The following is a 19,315-nucleotide window of genomic DNA, read 5'->3' as shown; positions in this document are numbered from 1 at the left end:
TGAGAAGTTGCCCAGGCCCAAGCCCAAGCCACCGTCTATCAGACCAGTCCTGCCGTCGGCTGGAGGAGCTCCCAGTCACAGTTTGCTCTGAGCCTCCGTGGACGAGCTGATGCTCTGCATAGGGGCAGAGGGCCTGTGCTTCCCCCGGACAGGGTTAGGGGTCTGGTTAGGGTCACTTACCACTGTGACTTGCCTACTCAAAAGCCAGTCTCCTTTTTCCCTTGTTAACAAAGCTCAGACTTTGGGTCTTTACTTCTCCCCAATGGCTCAAGGGTAAAATCTCAGTTTTGGTAATTCTCTTCTCTTAGCAAAGATTGCTTTAAAGGTGGGCTTATGACCTGGTTCTAGCCAGTGAAAATTCAGTTAGACAGTTTCTAGACAGGCTATCCTCTCTCTCTCTCAGTATGTATATATATATATATATATATATATATATCCTCTCTCTATATATATATATATAAATAAATAAAATTAAATTTATTTCAAGGTCAGAGTTAGAGGGAGAGACAGGGAAAGAGGCTGCAATGGAAACGCCTTGAGCCCGGCTGAAGCCAGGAGCCAGGAGCTTCATCCTGGTCTCTCATGTGGGTGGAAGGGGCCCCAGTAATTGGAACATCTGCTTTCTTCCCCAAGCCATTATCAAGGAGTTGGATGGCAAGTGGAGCAGCCAGGACATGAAACAGTGCCCATAGGGGATGCCAGAATCTCAGGTGGCAGCTTTACCCGCTACATCACAAAGCCGGCCCTTCTCCCCAGTGTAGAAAGGAGACCCACGGATGAAGCAATCTCATTCCACACAGGATGTGTGGTCCCTGGTATGACGTCAAGATGGCAGAGACCACCCCATGACACAAGGAGATCCAGCCCAACATGGTGAGGATAGCAGAGTAAAGAAAAGTGGGAAAAACAGGTTTCCCTGCAGGACTTGCGAAGTCCTGATTCACGTGCTGGGGTAACTTCCCATGAGCCTTTTTTCAGACGCTGCCTTCTCTAAGGAGGCAGAGGCTGTCCACTTGCATCCAGAAGCATCGCTACTCCTGAACTCACAGCACTGGGGAGGCCCAGTGACTTCTACTACTTCCACCAGATTGGATTTCAGAACTCCTGGGACACACGTGTTTTTTACCATTTTTGAATCTTCACTTATAGTATTCCACCCATGGGAAATAATGTTCTAGTGCACTGATATCTACTGAAAATGTATTAGTTCTTCACATTTAGTCCAAATCCCATTACCTGAGGGCCTTCCAACAGTCCACCTGTGAAGATGATTTCCTTCAGTCTGTGTATCGCTGTTAGTACGGGCAGTCTTTTTACCCTTATCCTTCTCTGCTTTATAATATATGTTTACATCAGAATAAGTATAAAGTAAGCATGACACTTCTTTAGGGCAGAAGTGAAATGATGTTTGCCAAGTGATGAGAGGAATTATGCATTATTTTTATATCAGTATCTCTCCTACAGACTGGTGTGCTGTCTCTTAGCAGGTGCGCCAGACACTTTGCCAAATTGGTCGTGTGTGAAATGAAAGGTTTGGATGAAATGATACTGAAAATCCCATCTTACTCCAAGAAACTATGGTGATGTCTAATCTTTAGTGAAGCCGTACTTTTTAGAGATATATAGGTTGGAGAGTTGCCGTTTCGGTGGATGGAGTGAAATACAAGTATCTTGAACCTTTTCGAAACAGAATAATGTTTTAAAGCTATACTTCTATTTTTGGACACCTTTACTTGTGATATTTACTTTTTTGATCACTCTCCGGAATAGTTCATTGCCAACGTAAAAGGTCCGGTTGTTTGGGAGAAATGTGCTGAAAATAGAATCTCGTGTTACACAGCCGGTCATAAATCTTTTACAGGATCGCCAAGGTTTGGGGGACTCATTGCGGTTTTCTGCCCTTCTTTTTAACTTTGCAAGCCCCTGATATGTTGTATTTGGAGGGGGATTTGCTTTGCTAAAGGGAAATACTCCAGTGAGCTATTTCTGAGCTTGCTTTTGACATTCAGACATGGAAATACTGTACTGCCAGGATACTTATCCCTGGATAAGCTTGGAGTGCAGATGTAAACATAATATCAGGTCAATATTTTACTCAGCTGTTGACGTGCTCGCTCCTAGAGGATTTCCCTGTTGTGACGTCTCTGTCTAAATTAAGTCAGAAGCCCCAAAATAAATACAAGGTGGGGAAAAGTAGGCCAGGTTCAAGGGCTCAAACTTATTCTTAATTATTTACCTCTCATTCTCATTTCTAAAGTTTATGAACATAGGAAACACACACACATGACGGATAAGCCCTCTGCTTGCTTTTCCACTACTGCCCCAGCTCTGTTGGTTTCCGTGGGTGGAGGCCACAGGGTACACTTCTGCTACTTGGAAGGTCCCACTGAAGAGACGGAGCAGGGCCAGGGCTGTGCAGGGAGAAAATGAAGGCTGCCACGGGATGCCAGGCATTCCACAGAGAGTGCTGTGTTCCTGCGGTTGCCATGCGCTTGTCCAGAAACGGGCACAGCCTGAGGAATGTGGCAGAGTGAGCTGCAGTCAAGGCCCAAGTAAGGCTCGCTGCAGAGCTGGAGGCCCAGTGGAGGCCTGCAGTGCCCAGTGCGACGTCGACCATTCTTTCCCCATGAGAGGCCACCGCCAAAGCCAGCCTGCGTTCAGGTTCTGTGAAGCACAGCGGCTTGCACGGCTCTCTGTGCCTCTGCTCATTTACTCCTTTTTCTAGATACAGCCCTGTTTCCCCTCCCATCTCCTGCCCCTCTCCCAACATGTGGGAGCACCTAAACATTCCCCCAGTGACTCCCTTTCCTGATCCCCCTTCTGCCTGTCACCGTGTAGAATTCACCATTCTGTTTTTGAACTTCTCTGTATTTGGTAAAATGTACATAGCCCCTGTAATAGTTTAATGCATCATTTTATATATCTTTCATGTTTTTACACTCTGAATCACCTTTATAGCTCTAAAATTCAGCACAGAATCTGTCTCATTGCAGCGATTCAATATATGAGGTACTACAAAAAGTTTGCAGAAAAATGGAATTAAAAGATGCTAATTTTGGTGCAAATATGTTTAATCCTTGTATTTATTTCATAATACACATTTTCCATGAACCTTTTGAAGACTGCTTGTCTATTCTGTGCATAAATAAATGAATGAAGGGTGGTGGTTTCAGGGTTTAGGGATTGAGGTTCAGAGACTAAGTTGATGAGAGTTAGAGGATTTCAAAGCTTTCTTGGTTGATGTGTGCAGTGGTGGTTACCACCCTACACCTACTCCTTTAAAAGCCGTCATTCCCATTGGGTGTGGAGCATCCCTTCCCTGCGCTGTTTGGAATCCTGCTATTAGCATCCTACCAGGCTTACCTCCTCTCCCCCAATAAATCCCATGTGATCTCATAGAAGAAATGAGTATCTTACCCTCGGAGAAAAGTCACAGATGTGCATTGAAATTTCTTCTGTAACCTCCACCAAATATTTACTAAGGATTGATAAAGTCCCAAGCACCAGCTAATCCACACAAGGATTAAAATATTTTGCAATTTGCAAAATCTACACAAGCCACTGTCACCCCTTCAAAATTCCCACAGAAAAATTCCAGAACTCAATTCACTAGCGCTGTACATTTCAATGTTTTCCTTAAACTTGTATTTATGGCTAATGAATCAACAGAAACTCTGTCCTTTGCTGTGGAAGGTTTTGGGTTTACAGGAAGGAGTGTAGACTTTGGAGGCAAACAACTCAATTTTGGACTCTCTTCTGTTTGCTTGGAGCTGTATGGTAATGCAGTCAACACCTGTAAACTTCAATTTTTTTAATCAACAAAATGATAATATCTATTTATAGCTGTAGTGATAAGTAAGATAATGCACACATGAGTGTGTCTAGGACAGGGGTAGGGAACTTCTAACTTGGTCTGGCCCTGCCAAGGCAACTGCAGGCAGGACTTGAATTTCAGCAGATCTAGAGCAGGCTAATTTCTAAGTTGATAATTTTATGCGGCCCATGGATGATGCTATAAATATCCAGTTGGCCCTTGGCAGAAAGAAGTCTCTCCACTCCTGATCTGTGAAATAGCAATGCTCAAAAAACTGTAGGTGCTGTCAGTATTACTATTCTTTCTTTTAGTCCAGGCTCCTAGGAGTAGTTCCCTTCAGTAAACCTCATGACAGCTTTGCCAGTGTGTGTCATTTGCACATGGAGAGCAGGCTCTTCTCTGGGGTCAGAGAGATTGCGTATAACATGCTGTAAAAATACGTTGATATAAAGGAAACCTTGTAAGAGAACACCGAGCTAGTACCCCTATTACAACGCTGCAATTCCTCCCTTGATTTCTTGGAACCTCCAGCCCCGGAACCCTCCTGCTCGGCTTTGCTGGGACTGCATGAGTGGAGCTGTGCCAGGCTTCAAGGACATAGAATTTGCTCCACGGAGTCAAAGGAGCTCACGTTTTAAACCTATCTTTGGGGGTGGGCGTTTAGTACAGGGGCAAAGACTCCGCGTGGGACACCTCCATCCTCCCCAAGTACTGGGCTCACGTGCGGCTCTGATCTTGATTGCAGCTGACCGCTAACGTGCATCCTGGGAGGCAGTAGGTGACGGTCCAAGTCCCTGGGTCTCTGCCTCCCACATGGGCAACCTGAATTGAGTTCTGGTGACCCAGCCTCAGCCTGGCCCAGCTGTTGAGACCATTACGGGGGTGAACCAGTAGAAAGATTTCTCTGTGTCTGTCTCTGCCTTTCAAATAAAAATAAATCAATGGAAATTAAAAAAAAAAATCTTTTCCACTTATTAGCTTATTGATGTTGAGCAAGTAAATCAAGCATCCTATGGTAGACAGGCTAATTCCCCTCCCCCCCCACTCCAGTGATGGCCATGTTCTAATCCCTGGAATGTGTGACTACATTGCCTAATGTGCAAATGGGACTTTGCATGACACATGGGGTTAATTTAAGGGTCTTGAGACAGGACGTCCTGGATTATCCAGGGAGGCTCAAGGGTACCACAAGGGTACTTGTAAGAGAGACCCAGGAGAAATCAGTCAAACAAAGGAGACTGGATTCTGGAACCAGAGTTTACAAGCAGGCCCAGCGAAGATGGAGAGTGGGGCCACAAGCCAAGGAGTCCGTGCCACTCTGGGCGCTGGAGATGGTCAGGAATGGATGCTCCCCTGCAGTGTTCAGAGGAAGGTGACTGCTGACAGGTGGCTTAGATCGCCATGTGCACAATACTTGGTTCCAACAGAAATGCAAAACTCACACCATCTTATCTTTCTTATCTCTGAAGTACTAATACAGCACAAGTGTTTCCCCTGGTGGCCAATATTGTAGGCAAGGAAGTTGTAGCACTCAAGGATACAAAGTATCTGCCATCAGGGAGGTTATGTTATTGTGGGGAGCAGACCACAAATAAAAATGTACTCTTGAGTAGTAGTGTGAAGCTCTTTGAGAGCTGAAGCCAGGTAAGGAGTGATGGGGGGGGGGGGGGAGCTGTACTGTCACTTAGACTGCTCAGAGACTCTTCCCAGGGGATATTTGAGCAGAGAAGGAGCCGGCAGGCTCAAGAGCAGCTAGTCCCAGGTGAAGGGACCATCACTCCCTGTGGTGGGATAGGAGCTGGACTGTTGATGCTAAGGTGCCGGAGCAGAACGGGTGAGGGAGTGGGGGTGCAAGGTGATGTCGGGAATGTTGGAGGCTGTGTGAGAAGGGTGTATTTTATACTACCTGTTATGGGAAGTCTTTGCAAGATGTAAGCAGCAGTATAGCGGCACCTGGCCATGGGAGTTCCTGGGTTCAAGTCCTGTCTTGACTTCCAATTCCAACTTTGTATAACGTGGGAGGTAGCAGATGATGGCTCAAATACTTGAGTCCCCACTACCCACATGGGAAACCTGGATGGGATTCTTAGTTCTTGACTTGCAAGCCTTTGGGGAGTGAACCAGCAGACGGGCAATCTCCGTGTGTCTGCATCTCTTTGTGTCTCTCTCTGCTTTTCAAATAATAATTTCACAAAGGAATGAAAGTTGAGAGAGTAAGGAAGAGCAAATGATAGGGGAAGTTTGGTCAGCAGGTACTAAGCTATGATTAAATAATAGCATAAATTCTGATCTATTGCACAGTGGAGTTAAACTGGATGATGGTGGGGCTGGGCACTGTGGTGCAGTGTGTTCAGCTGCTGCTGCTAGTGATGCCAACATCCCATGTGGGTGCCAGTTCAAGGCCCAGATGCTCTGCTTTAGATCCAGCTCCCTGCTAATGCACCGGGGAAGGCAACAGAAGATGGTCCAAGTGCTCAGGTCCCTGCCACCTACATGGGAAACCCAGATGGAGGTTGTGACTCATGGCTTTTGTCTGGCTGAGTCCTGTGGCTGTTGTGGCCATTTAGAGAGTGAACCAGCAGATGGAGGATCTTTCTCCTTCTCTCTCTGTCTCTCTGTATGTCTCCCTTTCTGTCTGTAACTCTACCTTGTAAATCAATCTTTTAAAAAAAGTCTGGATAAAATAATGCACTGTTTATTTTTAAAAATCCAGAATAAAAGATTTTTAATATTTTCACTGGCAACTGGGAAGGAATGATAAATGAGGAGACAGATGTGCTTACCCTGATTTGAATATTATACAATGTATACATTTGAATATTATAGAATGTGTACAATACCGCATGGTAGCACATTAATATGTATAATTTCTATGTGCCAGTTAAAATAAAAATGTTAAAAGGAGTAAATAAATAATAGATTGGGATCATCTTTGTAAAATAAGTCTCTCGAGGTCTGGTTTCAGTGTCTGGTGCCAACATGAAGATGAAAAGGTCAGGGCTCATTAAAAAGCCCTCCAAAATGATGGTGGTGCTTCATGTCATTATTGATAAAGCAGGTCTCTCTTGATTGCTCAGAGACAGTTATCATTGAGCAGACGGATCTGAGCGCTGTGCAGTTACTTTTTCTTCTAGCATCTTCCTTGTTCCTTTGGAATCATGGGCTCTACAGACAGTGAAGATGGATCAAAAGGCAGGAAACAAGCGCTCAGAAAGTAGCTTTTCAATAACAATGGCAAGCAGTTCACAAACTCCTCAATGCAGTTAGCTCAGTAGAGCAGCCAGTCTGCTTGGCACCCTTCCCGTGATAACGAGATGACAATAAATCCCACCTTACAGCAGTGGTGGGACCACACACGTCATCATGTGCTTATTAGGTAAAGATCTGAGCAAATACTCCCAACCTTTTCAGCGTTATGATGGCCTCTCTTTGATTTGTATTTATTTATCTATTTCTTGGTCATCTTTCTCATAAGGAATGTCATGGGATAGTTCCACTACTTGAATTAACTATAATTCTGACCTTCTTCAGATTGTTGGAGATTCTCGTCAAACTGCACATGGAAGTAGCTGGGCTAAAAGGAAAAACAAATGCACAATGGAGCAGACAATTCATTTCAACCCGAGAACGTTTCATAGGATTTGATGTCTTTTAAAATCATGTTGAGGGGTCAGCATTATGGCTCAGGGGTCCCGACTATGGGAGTGCTGGGTCAAATCCTAGCTGTTCTCCAATTCAGCTTCCTGCTAGTGCACCTGGGAAGGCAGCCAAAGATGGTCCAAGTGCTTGGAACACTACCACTCGTGTGAGAGACCCAGATGGAATTCCTGGCTCCTGGCTTCTACCTGACTGAGCCTGGGCCATTGTAGCCAATTGGGGAGTGAACCAGCAGCTGGAAGACCTCTCTTTCTCTCCCTGTCACTCTGCCTTTGAAATACATACATCTTTGAAGTAAATAAATGAAGGTTGCTCTATTCATTAGGGATTCCAGGCAGGCCCACCCTGCCCTGCCTGGGAAGCTAAGTCCCCACATGTAGAGGTCTTCTTCCTGTTTACAGAGTCGATGGGGCCTCCTGGCTCTTTCTAGCACCAACCAATGCCTCTCTTTCCCTGTAGCCCAGCAGTTTCTCAAAGATGCCCACCTGCTTCAGGGCTCTTCCAAGGGTGCTTGCTCTGGGGGGAACTTAACTCTGTGGCTTCGGTGACTGAGCCGAGGGCCCTTCCGGGAGGCCCAGCAAACCTCTGACGTTCACCCAGGGCCATGGCGTGGGCTGTGCCTCGGTGGAGAAACACTCCCCCCACTCCTGTCTTTTGTGGGGCCGAAGCCAGTGGGCCAGGAAGGTCTCCACCGCCGCATGCATGACTCTCCTCAGCAGGGCCCACCCCAGCAGCCGTGAAGCCGGTTCTTCCTCTTCTGCCTGCTTCCTGCTGGCAGGGCCACACACATGCCGCTGTGTAAAGGCCAAGTGCCCTGGTCCTGCGTCCTGCGTCTTTCCCTCCCATCCCCACCTCCCTCCCTCCTCAGCGTCCGGGATCCTTCACCAAACCCAGCCTTGCCCAGCCTTCCCTCCCTCGGCCCTTTCTCCCTCTGCCTTAGTTTTCTGTGCGGCAGTCACAGCATGTGACGGACTCAGTGGCTTCAAGCAACACCTGTTGGCCATCACATAGTTTCCAAGCATCAGGAGCCCAAGCTCACCTCTGGGCTCACAGCCCTGAGTCAGCCAAGGGGCAGGGTCCAGTTGCTGGCAGAATTTCTTTCTTTTTCAAAGTTTAGGTATATATGTATGTATGTATGTATTTAATTTGAGTGATAGACAGGACTCCCATTCACTGGTTCACTCCCGTAAGTGCCTGCATGATCGGGGCTGGGCTGCGTCCGGAACTGTCTGAAGTTCAATCCGGGTCTCCTGCATGAGTGGCAGGGACCTAGTTACTGGAGTGGCCGCTGCTGTCTCCCAGGGCTGCCTGCATTTGTAGGAAGCCAGGGTCAGGAGCCAGAGATGGAGGTTGAACCCAGGCACTCCAGTGCGGCAAGTGGATGTCTTAACTGCTGGGCCAAGTGCTCAGTCCCGGAATGTGCAGCCGTAGAACTCACTGTACTTTGCGTCTTCAAAGCCAGCAGGGAGCTGAGCTCCACGAAGGCCTCAGCTTGGCGAGGTCAGGCCCACACAGGATGATCTGCCTCGGATTCAGGGCCTGCGGAATCGCTTGCCACAGAGCATAGCCTCATCATGGGAGTGGCGCCCGTCACATCCACAGGCCCTGCCCGTGCTCAAGGGGAGGTGTGTGCGCCACGACACGGCGTCCTGAACACATCTGCTCCTGTGTAGCTCACTCTCCATTCGATGCATCCCCGAACTCCAGACTTCAGTTATATTTAGCACTTAACCTAAACATTTACATTCACAGGTTGGAAAACACACGAGCTGACTCACAGACCTCACTTACGTTGTCAGCCACAACCTCCATCGCTGACCTCGCCAGGGCACTCGGGGCTTCCAGCAGCCTGCTCATGGTTCCCTTCCTCCTCCAGGCGAAGGCGCCCTGGCACACTCCACTGCCTTCCCCACGGCTCTCCTGTGAGGATCCAGAGGCTGGGGGCGGGCGGGGGCAGCTTCCCATGTACGCATTGCACCTGCCCGCTCCCTGTGTGGTCTGTGCTCACAGCTCTGCTCTCCCTGCTGGGCCCCCCATTGTGGAGGAGCAGCCACACTGTCCCAGGCCAACTTCTCTGGTTACCCTGAATCTGGGCCCCGTACCTGCAGGAGTCCGTGCCTCTGCAGTTAGCTCCTGTCTTCCCGCATCACTCACGTCTCCCCCTGCAAGGGGTCGTTCCTCCACCTTGCTGCACGCTTGCTGTCATCCTCGCGTCTCGTCCAGCTCCCCGCTCTCAGGACCCATCTGCAGCCCTATTGCTCTGCCTTTGCAGCGAAGCTCCTTGGGATGGCAGGTGGCGAGTTTGTCTCACAGAGCTGCAGGCCTTCATTTCGTGTGTCCTCTCTTGAATCCACTTCTATCAGGCAATTTTCTCCACCGTTCCTTAGCAGTGGTTCTTGCCAAAGCCACAGGTGACCTCCTTTTCATCAAACCTGGTGGCCCATCGCGATCCTCATCCTGGCCCGACATTTCACAGAGCTGCACACAGCCTCCTCTCCATGAGGCGTTTTCTTCCCACGGAGCCCAGAACACCACCCACCACTGCTCGTCCTACGTCACTGCAGGGCCTAGCAGCTGACAGTCAAGCACTTTAAACGAAGGTGCGGGAAACTGGGTGTACAAATAAGTACCGTGTGTGTAAAACACTACGTTCCTGCCGCTGTCTGCCTGAGAGATGTCTGCAAGGAAGCAGTGGTGTTCCGAAGACAGGCAGGGTGGGTGATGTCCTTTTGTCTCTTGAATCTGCCACATGGATACCAGGGGCTTCCAAAGGTTTGTGGAAGAGTAGAATTAAAGATCATGCAAGTTTCCCATAAGCCTTTTGAAGCCCTCTTGAATATTATGTATGCAAAAACAGACGGAATTAGAAGCATAGAAGCCAGCACCTGAGAGGAACTGGTTGAGTCCTGTCAGACGTGCAGGCCACCTTGTGCCACCCCGGTGCCTCGTGCTACCCACCTCCCTGTGCAGCCACGGGAGGCCACAGCTCCAGGGCACTGATTTCTGATGGGGAAATTACTTTGGGCAACAGAGCTGACCAAATAATTTAATTCAGGAAACAACGTCAGTGGGAAACACTGCACCCTAACCCCCTTTTACCTGTGGCAAAACAAACAACAAAGAAATCCCATGGGAGGCAGAGCTACGGGGAGCAAGAGGTAGTCATTAACTGGAGAAATCCCTCAAGTTTTCAATCCCAGAGAAACGGAACAAGCACCAACAGGAGAAAATCCCCCAAAGAAGGAGAAATAAGAGAACAGCTTGATCTACTGCAAGGAACCCTGAGCTGCCACAAATTTTTAAGGAAAATATTTTTTCCAGGAGACAGTGTCAACATTGCCAAAAGTCTATTTCGGGCACAATATTGTTATTACTTGTTGGTCATAAGATATGTCAGTCTTTCCAGCTAAAACAATTCTATCAACTCTCAAAAGCTGATAAATTTAAATTTTTCTACACTGTGTTGAGATGGTGGTGCTGGTTTTAAAGTGAATGTTTATGTGCAGTGTGTGTGTGTGTGTGTGTGTGTGTGATGTGTCAGAGTGGGAATACTGGGGAGATTCCTTTGTTAAAACAACCCTTAAATGATAGGGTGGGCTTTTGGTTAAAATGTCACTTAGGTGCTGGCATATCTCATATGAGTGCGGTTCGCGTCCTGGCTGCTCCACTTCCGATCCAGCTCTCTGCTATGGCCTGGGAAAGCAGTAGAACATGGCCCACATCCTTGGGCCCCTGTGCCCGAGTGGGAGACCTAGAAGAAGCTCCTGGCTCCTGGCTTCGGATAGGTGCATCTCCTGCCGTTGTGGCCAATTGGGGAGTGAATCAATGGATGGAAGATCTCTCCTTCTCTCTCTCTCTCTCTCTCTCTCTGCCTCTCCTTCTCTCTGCATAACTCTTTCAAATAAATAAATAAATCTTCTAAAAAAATGTCACTTAGGACACACGCATCCCATTTGGAGCACTGGTTTGAGTACTGGCTACTCTACTTCTGATCCATCTTTTTGCTAATGCATAACCTTGAAGGCAGCAGGTGATGGCTCAAGTACTTGGGTCCCTGCTACCCATGTGGGAGACCTGGATAGAGTTCCATGCTCATGGTTTCAGACTGGCTTGGCCCCAGCTATTGCAAGTATTTGGGAGAGGGAACCAGAGGATGGAAAATCTCTGTGTTTCTCACTCACTCTCTCAATCTTTCAAATAAGTAAAAATAAGCAAAAATTTAAAAAGCTTACTTTTAAAATAATTATAATAACCCTCTATTTGTGGGACGTGAGAATACAGTGGCTATTTTCCTGGTCGTTAAAGTTTTCTCTGCTGACCCTCAAGTCTCAAGCTCTTTAAATTTGGTTATTCATTTGTTTGGTATCTAGGTAATAAGGAGTTTGGAGAAATGCCAGATTTTAATACTTACAGTGCTGGAATGCAAGATTCATAGCCACTGAACTGCTAAGGCAAATCTGATTTGAGGCTGTTTGAGTATGTGCAGGGGCAAGAGCGCCTCCACGCAGAGCTAGTGTGCTGTACTCGCACAAGGACCTCTCTTGAGATGGCTTGAGGAATTAGGAGGTGGTGCCTGCCTGCAAATTTTTAAAAAAGATTTTATTTATTTATTTGAGAGGAAGAGTTACAGAGAGAGGGGTCTTCCATCTGCTGGTTCAATCCCCAAATGGCCACAATGGCCAAAACCCAGGCCGATCCGAAGCCAGGAGCCAGGAGCTTCTTCTGGGTCTTCCACATGGGGGTGCAGGAGTCCAAGCACTTGGCCCATCTTCTACTGCTTTCCCAGGCCACAGCAGAGAGCTGGGTTGGAAGAGGAGCCGCTGGGGCACGAACTGGCACCCATATGGGATGCCAGCACTGTAGGCAGAGGCTTAGCCTGCTACTCCACAGCGCCAGCCCCTGCCTACAAATGTTTTAAGGATGGGAGAGTGGGGATGAGAGCTTGGACATAAGGTAAATGCCACGTAGTAAAATATGGAAGAGAAGTTGTAGGAAGGTGCAGGAATTCGGGGCCAGGGCTTCCCGAAGTTGCAGGAAATGGCTCCTCGGAGGGGCAGAGGAGAGGCCTCGGGGACAAGGCCCTCTGTTTCTGGAGCTGCCCCAACAGAGGCTGAGCAGGTTTAATTTTCAGCTGGATGACTGGGGAAGATGCCATTTCCTGGCTCTTCTGTTTCTATTTGTATTCTAGGAGAGTGGCTCTTGACCTTTTCTGAGTCTTGGATTCTTTTGAGAATCTAATAAAAAGGCATTACCTCTCTCCCTAGAAACAAATGAACCTTTGATGCCACTTCCTCCTGCAAACAAACCAAAAAAATGCACAAAGAGAAGAACCTGGAGGTCCCAAAGGTCACATTTTGGAAACTGCTGCTTTGGGTTTGAATAGGGAGAGGTGTCATCAGAAGCTAAACATGTTTTTTAATCCTGCTTCAAGAAATAGCATTTTCCACCATGTTGATTTAAACATAGCATGTAGGTCTTTGAAATTAGTTTGTCTTCATGGATTTTGTAACAGATAAAGAAGAAAACGGCAGGGCCAGTGTTGTGGCCTCGTGGGCTAAGCTGCCACCTGCAATGCTGGCATCCCACACGAGCAGCAGTTCAAGTCCCAGCTGCTCCACTTCCAGCCCAGCTCCCTGCTAATGTGCCCGGGGAAAGCAGTAGAAGATGACCCAGTGTTTGAGCCCCTGCACCCATGTGGGAGACCTGGATAGAGTTCCAGGCTTCTGGCTTCAGCTTAGCCCAGCCCTGGCTGTGGTGGACTTTTGGGAAGTGAACCAGTGGATGGAAGATTATCTCTCTCTCAGTGCACCTTTCAAATAAACAAATTTTTAAAAAATAATAGCCAAGTAAATATTTGCTAGTGTAGAAGAGGTTTGGAAAGTATAGTTCTGATTTTGGTTGAATGCGAGTGCTGTTTATATGGTTTTACTGTACTATGTTCCCTGTTTTGCTTTGGGGCACTTCTGGGTGCTGTGCTGCAGGCAGCCCTGCTCCACAAATGACCCAGCCGGGCTTCCGAGAACATCAGTGTGCGCCCCAGATCTCGGCTAGAGGAACAGGTAGCTGATGAAGAGGAAGACAGAAGAGGGTTTCATTCCTGGTTCTGATGTGTGACCTTAGAGAACTCACCTTAATTTCCTCTTTCACAAAGTAGGAGGGGATCATAATGTTAAAATTCTAGAAGTGCCATTCCCCTGGATGAGATCTGTGTGCTTCTCACGCAAGGGCAAGGAGCTCCCAGCGAAAGGATCCTGAAGTCATGTGTACAAAATGACCAGCCTGGATCAAGCTATTGATTATTAAAGAGCTGATGATAAAGTGACGACAGTCCCTAAGTCTCTGGCCTTGTGAGGTTTCTGGCAGGTGTTGTGGCACAGTTTGTTAAGCGGTGGCTTGGAACACCATCATCCCATGTCCGAGTGCCTGGATGCAAGTCTCAGCTACCCTGCTTCTGATCCAGCTTCCTGGTGATGCACACCCTGGGAGGCAGCCATCCCTAGGGTCTCTGTCACCCTCATGGGAGACCTGGGTGGAGTTTCAGGCTCCTGGCTTTGGCTTTGGCAATTGGGTAGCAAACCAGTGGATGGAAAATCTTTGTGTCTCTCATTATCATTCTGCTTTTCAAATACATAAAAATTTAAATAGTATTAACAAAAGTAATAAATTACTTTTTTTTTTTCTGCCGCGGCCGGCACGCTGCGGATGGCGCACCGCGCTGATCTGAAGGCAGGAACCAGGTGCTTCCCCTGGTCTCCCATGCGGGTGCAGGGCCCAAGCAAGCACTTGGGCCATCCTCCACTGCACTCCCTGGCCACAGCAGAGAGCTGGACTGGAAGAGGAGCAACCAGGACAGAATTTGGCGCCCCGACCGGGACTAGAACCCGGTGTGCTGGCGCCGCAAGGCGGAGGATTAGTCTATTGAGCCACGGCGCCGGCTACAATAAATTACTTTTAATAAGAATTTTAACTTTGTGCATGCTATCATGCAGTGGTAAGAACAGAAAACTGGCATGTGGCTATTGATATTGTTAGTTGTGAGTGGTGTTCCTTTGGACAAGTCATCTAAGCATTATTTTAGTTATCAGTGCTGTGTAACAAAATATTCCGAAAGGCCAATGGCACAAAAAAAGCCCTCCATTGTGCTTCTGGTTCCTGTGGGCCAGGAATTCCATAGGGCATGTGGGGTAAGGCCTGGCCCCACTCCCCTCAGCTTCAACCCATGTGTCTTGAAGCCTGGGGCAGGAATCATCCCTGCCCTGGCGTTTGGAGGGTGATGCTGGGCAGACCCAACCAGCTGGGGCCTGGGCTGGGGGCTCCTGGGGCACCCCTGCCTCCATGAAGTCTTTCTGGTGTGTGGCTCAAGGTTGCCAAGCCTCTTGTGGATCAGCCCAGGAGTTCCTACACCCCGTGTCCTGAGAGGAAGGAGTGCCAGGCCACAGCTGCACCCCCTTTTCCACTGGGCCCCCAAGACACACAGCATCACTTCTGCTGCCTGACGCTCATCCAAAGCAAACCAGCCAGGGCACCTGCGTTCCAGGGGAGGAGAACTGGATTCTGCGTGTTCTGAAGCCATCACATCCTCCTGCATCATTGCTAATGAATGCCAAGGGCAAATCATTGTCACTGCATGGATGCGATGCGAGAGCAGCTGTGCGGAGAGCAAAGCCGGCCTCTGTTCTCGGGAGAGCCCGTCTGGTCGGGCAGATGACCCAACGGCCAGGAAGTGAAGAGTTCCAAGTGAGAAAGGGGCCACGGGAAGGAAGACCCGGGCTGCTTCTGCTCCAGCCTCCGTTCTAAAGCTGTGTGACAATGGCTGTGCCCTTCAGTGTCTCAGCATCTGTTTTCTCTCCTACATTTTTAATTCACTTACTTGAGAGGCCCCGGCGGCGGGGGGTGGTGGGGGAGGCGAACGAGGGAATCCACCTGCTGGTTTATTCCCCAAGCTCTCAATCCAGGTCTCCGCGTAGAACCAACCACTTGATCCATCACACTAGGTCTGCATCAGCAGGAGCCTGGAATCAGAAGGCAAAGCTGAGTATCTAAGCCAGGAACTACGTGGAACCCAAGCATCCTACCCGCCAGCCCAGTGCCCTCCCTTCCGTAAGCTTTCTGAAGCCCCCGTAATTTTCTGCACTGACTGGTAGACCCTCTGGGGTAGCGGGCCTGCGCTGACTGTGGAGACGGCAGACGTGGTTGTCGTCACTTTCGTCCTCACCCACTTTGGACAAGTTACTACTCCTCACTAAACCTGAATCTCCCTATCTCTAGAGCAGCGGGCTTGAGCCATGTGCTCACAAGGCTAATGTTGGAAAGGCATTGGTTCACCGACTTTGGCTTTCTTGTTTGTGACCGTGCCTTATAAACACACGTGTCTGCTGCTCTAACGTTTACTGTCGGTGGTGTGAGTGCGTGAGTACATTAAAAATGTCTGTTAGGGGCATGGCACTGTGGCTTGGTGGGTAAAGCTGCCTCCTGTAGTGCCGGCAGCCCAATGGGTGTCGGTTCAAGCCCTGGCTGCTCCACTTCCGATCCAGCTCTCTGCTATGACCTGCGACAGCAGTGGATGATGGCCCAAGTCCTTGGGCCTCTGCACCCACGTGGGAGACCTAGAGGAAGCTCCTGGCTCCTGGCTTCGGATCAGTGCAGCTCTGGCCGTTGCGGCCATTTGGGAAGTGAACCAGCGAGTAGAAGACTTCTCTCTCTCTCTGCCTCTACCTCTCTGTAACTCTGCCTTTCAAATAAATAAATTAATTTTAAAAAAAAGAATGTTGGATAAAATTTTCTATTGAATGTTCTGTGAAGCAGAAAGGTTGTTGTTATAACAACAATCCCACACTAACTCAGACCTTCAGGTTACCACGTGCGTTATCCATGTATCTACAAAATAACCGTGGCCTGTCTGTTATGAAATGTTTCATTTGTTAGAATTCTGATTTTATCTGTCTCCTGGGCTGCTCTGTTCTTGCCCTTTTAAGGTCCTTCTCTGTTGGGTCACAGCGTTTCTGGGCCCCCACCCAACACCTCCCTGACGTGTAAACAGAGTGTTACCATTTAAGAGGGCTGAAGTTGGACGGAAGCAGGCAGTACTGCTAGAAAACTGTTAGGGCCGGGCAGCGTGCACTTTAGGAAAAGCACTAAATCACGCTCCGTTCCGGGACTGATCCATTCCTGGGAGAGACCTGCCCAGAGGAGGGTCGAGTCCAGTTTCATATGTGCTGTGTTAATGGATCTTCGATTCAATAGTCAGTCCCCTGTGAGTAACAGCAGGCATTAAAGGGCTTGGCGATTTGCCTGGAGTAAAAAGCCCAGTGAGGGTGCAGGAGCAGGGGATGGAGGCTGGGCCTGCCACGTGCCTCCTGGGAGCACCACTGGGGCCAGCAGGACTGCACGTGTCTGGCAGCTGCCCCGCGATGAGCATCCTGGGGTGGAGACTGCAGCACCCCTGGCTGTGCCCAGCAGGTGGTCAGCAGACCCTGGCCCAACGTGGCAGGCATTCCAAGAGGGTCAGGGCTTGCTGCTCCAGTGTGTCTGTGCCTGTGGGATCGTGACGTCAAGACCACCAGGACAGGCTGAGAGAGACCCCGCGGTGGAAGATAGTGCTCTATTTTAGGACCATCAAGGACACTTTTCTTGCTTCTTGGGCCAGGGATCTTACATGTATGGACTCTGCAAACGAGGTGGCAAGCCCTGGATGTTGTGTCTTAATCCTCTCACCCACTTACAAATTCCAATCCCATTTTCAGATCAAAGCCTCCCCCACCGCCCCCAAACCCGGTTCCTGTCAGCTCCCCTGGGGTTGGGTGGAGGAGTCAAGGTCACTCTAGTGGACACGGCAGGCTGGCCAGTCAGAGGTGGTAGAGAGGTTTGCTTTCTGTTGTTCTTTCCGATTGCTCCAGTCCCTGTCCACAGATCTGGGCTGGGCAGGTGCAGGCCTCTCCCACCCTGCCGATGAGAACCACAGTCCCCAGGAGACTTGCTAGGCACCAGTGGTCACTCCAAGGCCTCAGTGGTCACCCTGGTTAACCTCTGGTTGGGGCTTGCACACAGCAGGAACCTGTCGATAGGCCAAGGCTCCAACCTATCTCCACGGCCCTACTACCAAGCCTCAGGTCCCAGGCAGCAACTGTGTCTTGTGCCCCCATGGAAGAGGCCACTCTGATGGCTCAGTGGACACCTGACTAGGGAACAAAGCACCACCAGCAGCATCTCACAGATACCACCAACTCCAGAAGCAGGTCTTCCCAAACTCATCTCACTGTGCTGGCAACAGAAACCGGTCCAAATGGCTCTTAAAAAAAAAAAAAAAAGATTTATTTATTGAAAAGGCAGAGTTACAGAGAGGCAGAGGCAGGCAGAGAGAGCGCGAGAGAAGTCTTCCATCTGCTGGTTCACTCCCCAGTTGGCTGCAACGGCGGGAGCTGCGCTAATTCCAAAACCAGGAGCCAGGAGCTTCTTCTGGGTCTCCCGCCTGGGTGCAGGGGCCCAAGGACACGGGCCATCGTCTACTGCTTTCCCAAGGCATAGCAGAGAGCTGGATCGGAAGTGGAGCAGTCGGGACTCGAACCGGTGCCCACATGGGATGCCAGCACTGCAGGCGGCACAGACCTGCATCCTCCCTCTACTCCCAGCAGCCCTGCTTGTGGGCACAGAGTCCTTGTGTGGCTCTGGTAGAGGAGGAGGTCAAACCTAAACTTCCCCTCTCCTACGGGGTGGGGGCAGAGGCCTCCCTGGAAGAATCAGCCCTCTTTGGACTTGATGTTGAACGTATCTGCTTTCAACAAAGCCACAGGGTGGAGTGGGGGCGCTAAAACCATGCTCAGGGGAGGCCCCTCCTTGGGGCCTTTGCAGCGGGTGTCAGACTTGGGCTGTAGGCTCTGGTGGGAGGAGAGGAGACCAGGCACCTAGGCCTACCCTCATCAGCAGGGTCTTGGAGAAGGGTGCCGGTGTGCACTGTCTGCCCTCCCAGCAGCTGGATGACCGGTGTGTCAGCAAATCTGAGCCGGGCAGAGCGAGGCCTCCGCAGTGCAGCAATAGCAGCACAACGACCTCTCTCTGTGCTACCCCACCTTCCCTGGGCCTGGAGTGGGCACCAATGCCACCTCCACAAAGCAGCAGGACTCACAACAAAGCCTTCTATTGGTCAGAACACAAAGAGGCCGAAGCACTGACATTGCTTTTACACCCTAGGCAGATGCTGGGGGGGGGGGGGGGGGGAGGCAAGGTATCCCCACAGCAGTCCAGAGGTAGAAACAGGGCAACACGGTCCCTCAGCATCAGCAGCCCCGGGCTCCGGAACTGGCCCAGAGTGTCTGGGTTCCTTCTTTCCCCGTTACATGGGGAAGTAGCGTTGAACTTTCAGGCTCTGTGACTTAACGAGTTTTCAAAAGTTGATTCACATTGAATCATTTTATAATATCTGGTGAGTGTGCTTCCTCATAGAAGGAAAAGAAAAGACAGAGACAAATCTATTCTCCACTCCCGGCTTCTCTTACAGTAATTGAGTCATGAAACTTAACGGTAAGCGCAAAAAGAAACGGAGGGATCGTTTTCAGTTCTTGGGAATTCTGATGAGGTCAAAGGAAACTGTGGCTTTTTGGAGAAGGGGGAGTGAGGCCTGGAAGGGGGAGTGACAGCAATGGATTGTCGGAGAGCATGTTTCAAACGTCACAGCGCTGACTCAAAATTGACTTGATATTTCTGATGTAATCCTTTGTGTGCACACAGTCATACAAAACGGGGGTCACAGGGTGCAAACACCTTTGCGACCTATTTTTTAAAAAATTAAAATTAGTAGTGAATATTTTTCTCTGCTGAAAACTTATTTTTCTGGAGTACATGTTAAGT

Source organism: Lepus europaeus, chromosome 14 (assembly GCF_033115175.1).
Source record: "Lepus europaeus isolate LE1 chromosome 14, mLepTim1.pri, whole genome shotgun sequence".
Taxonomy (NCBI): domain Eukaryota; kingdom Metazoa; phylum Chordata; class Mammalia; order Lagomorpha; family Leporidae; genus Lepus; species Lepus europaeus.
Note: the sequence above shows the minus strand (reverse complement) of the source record.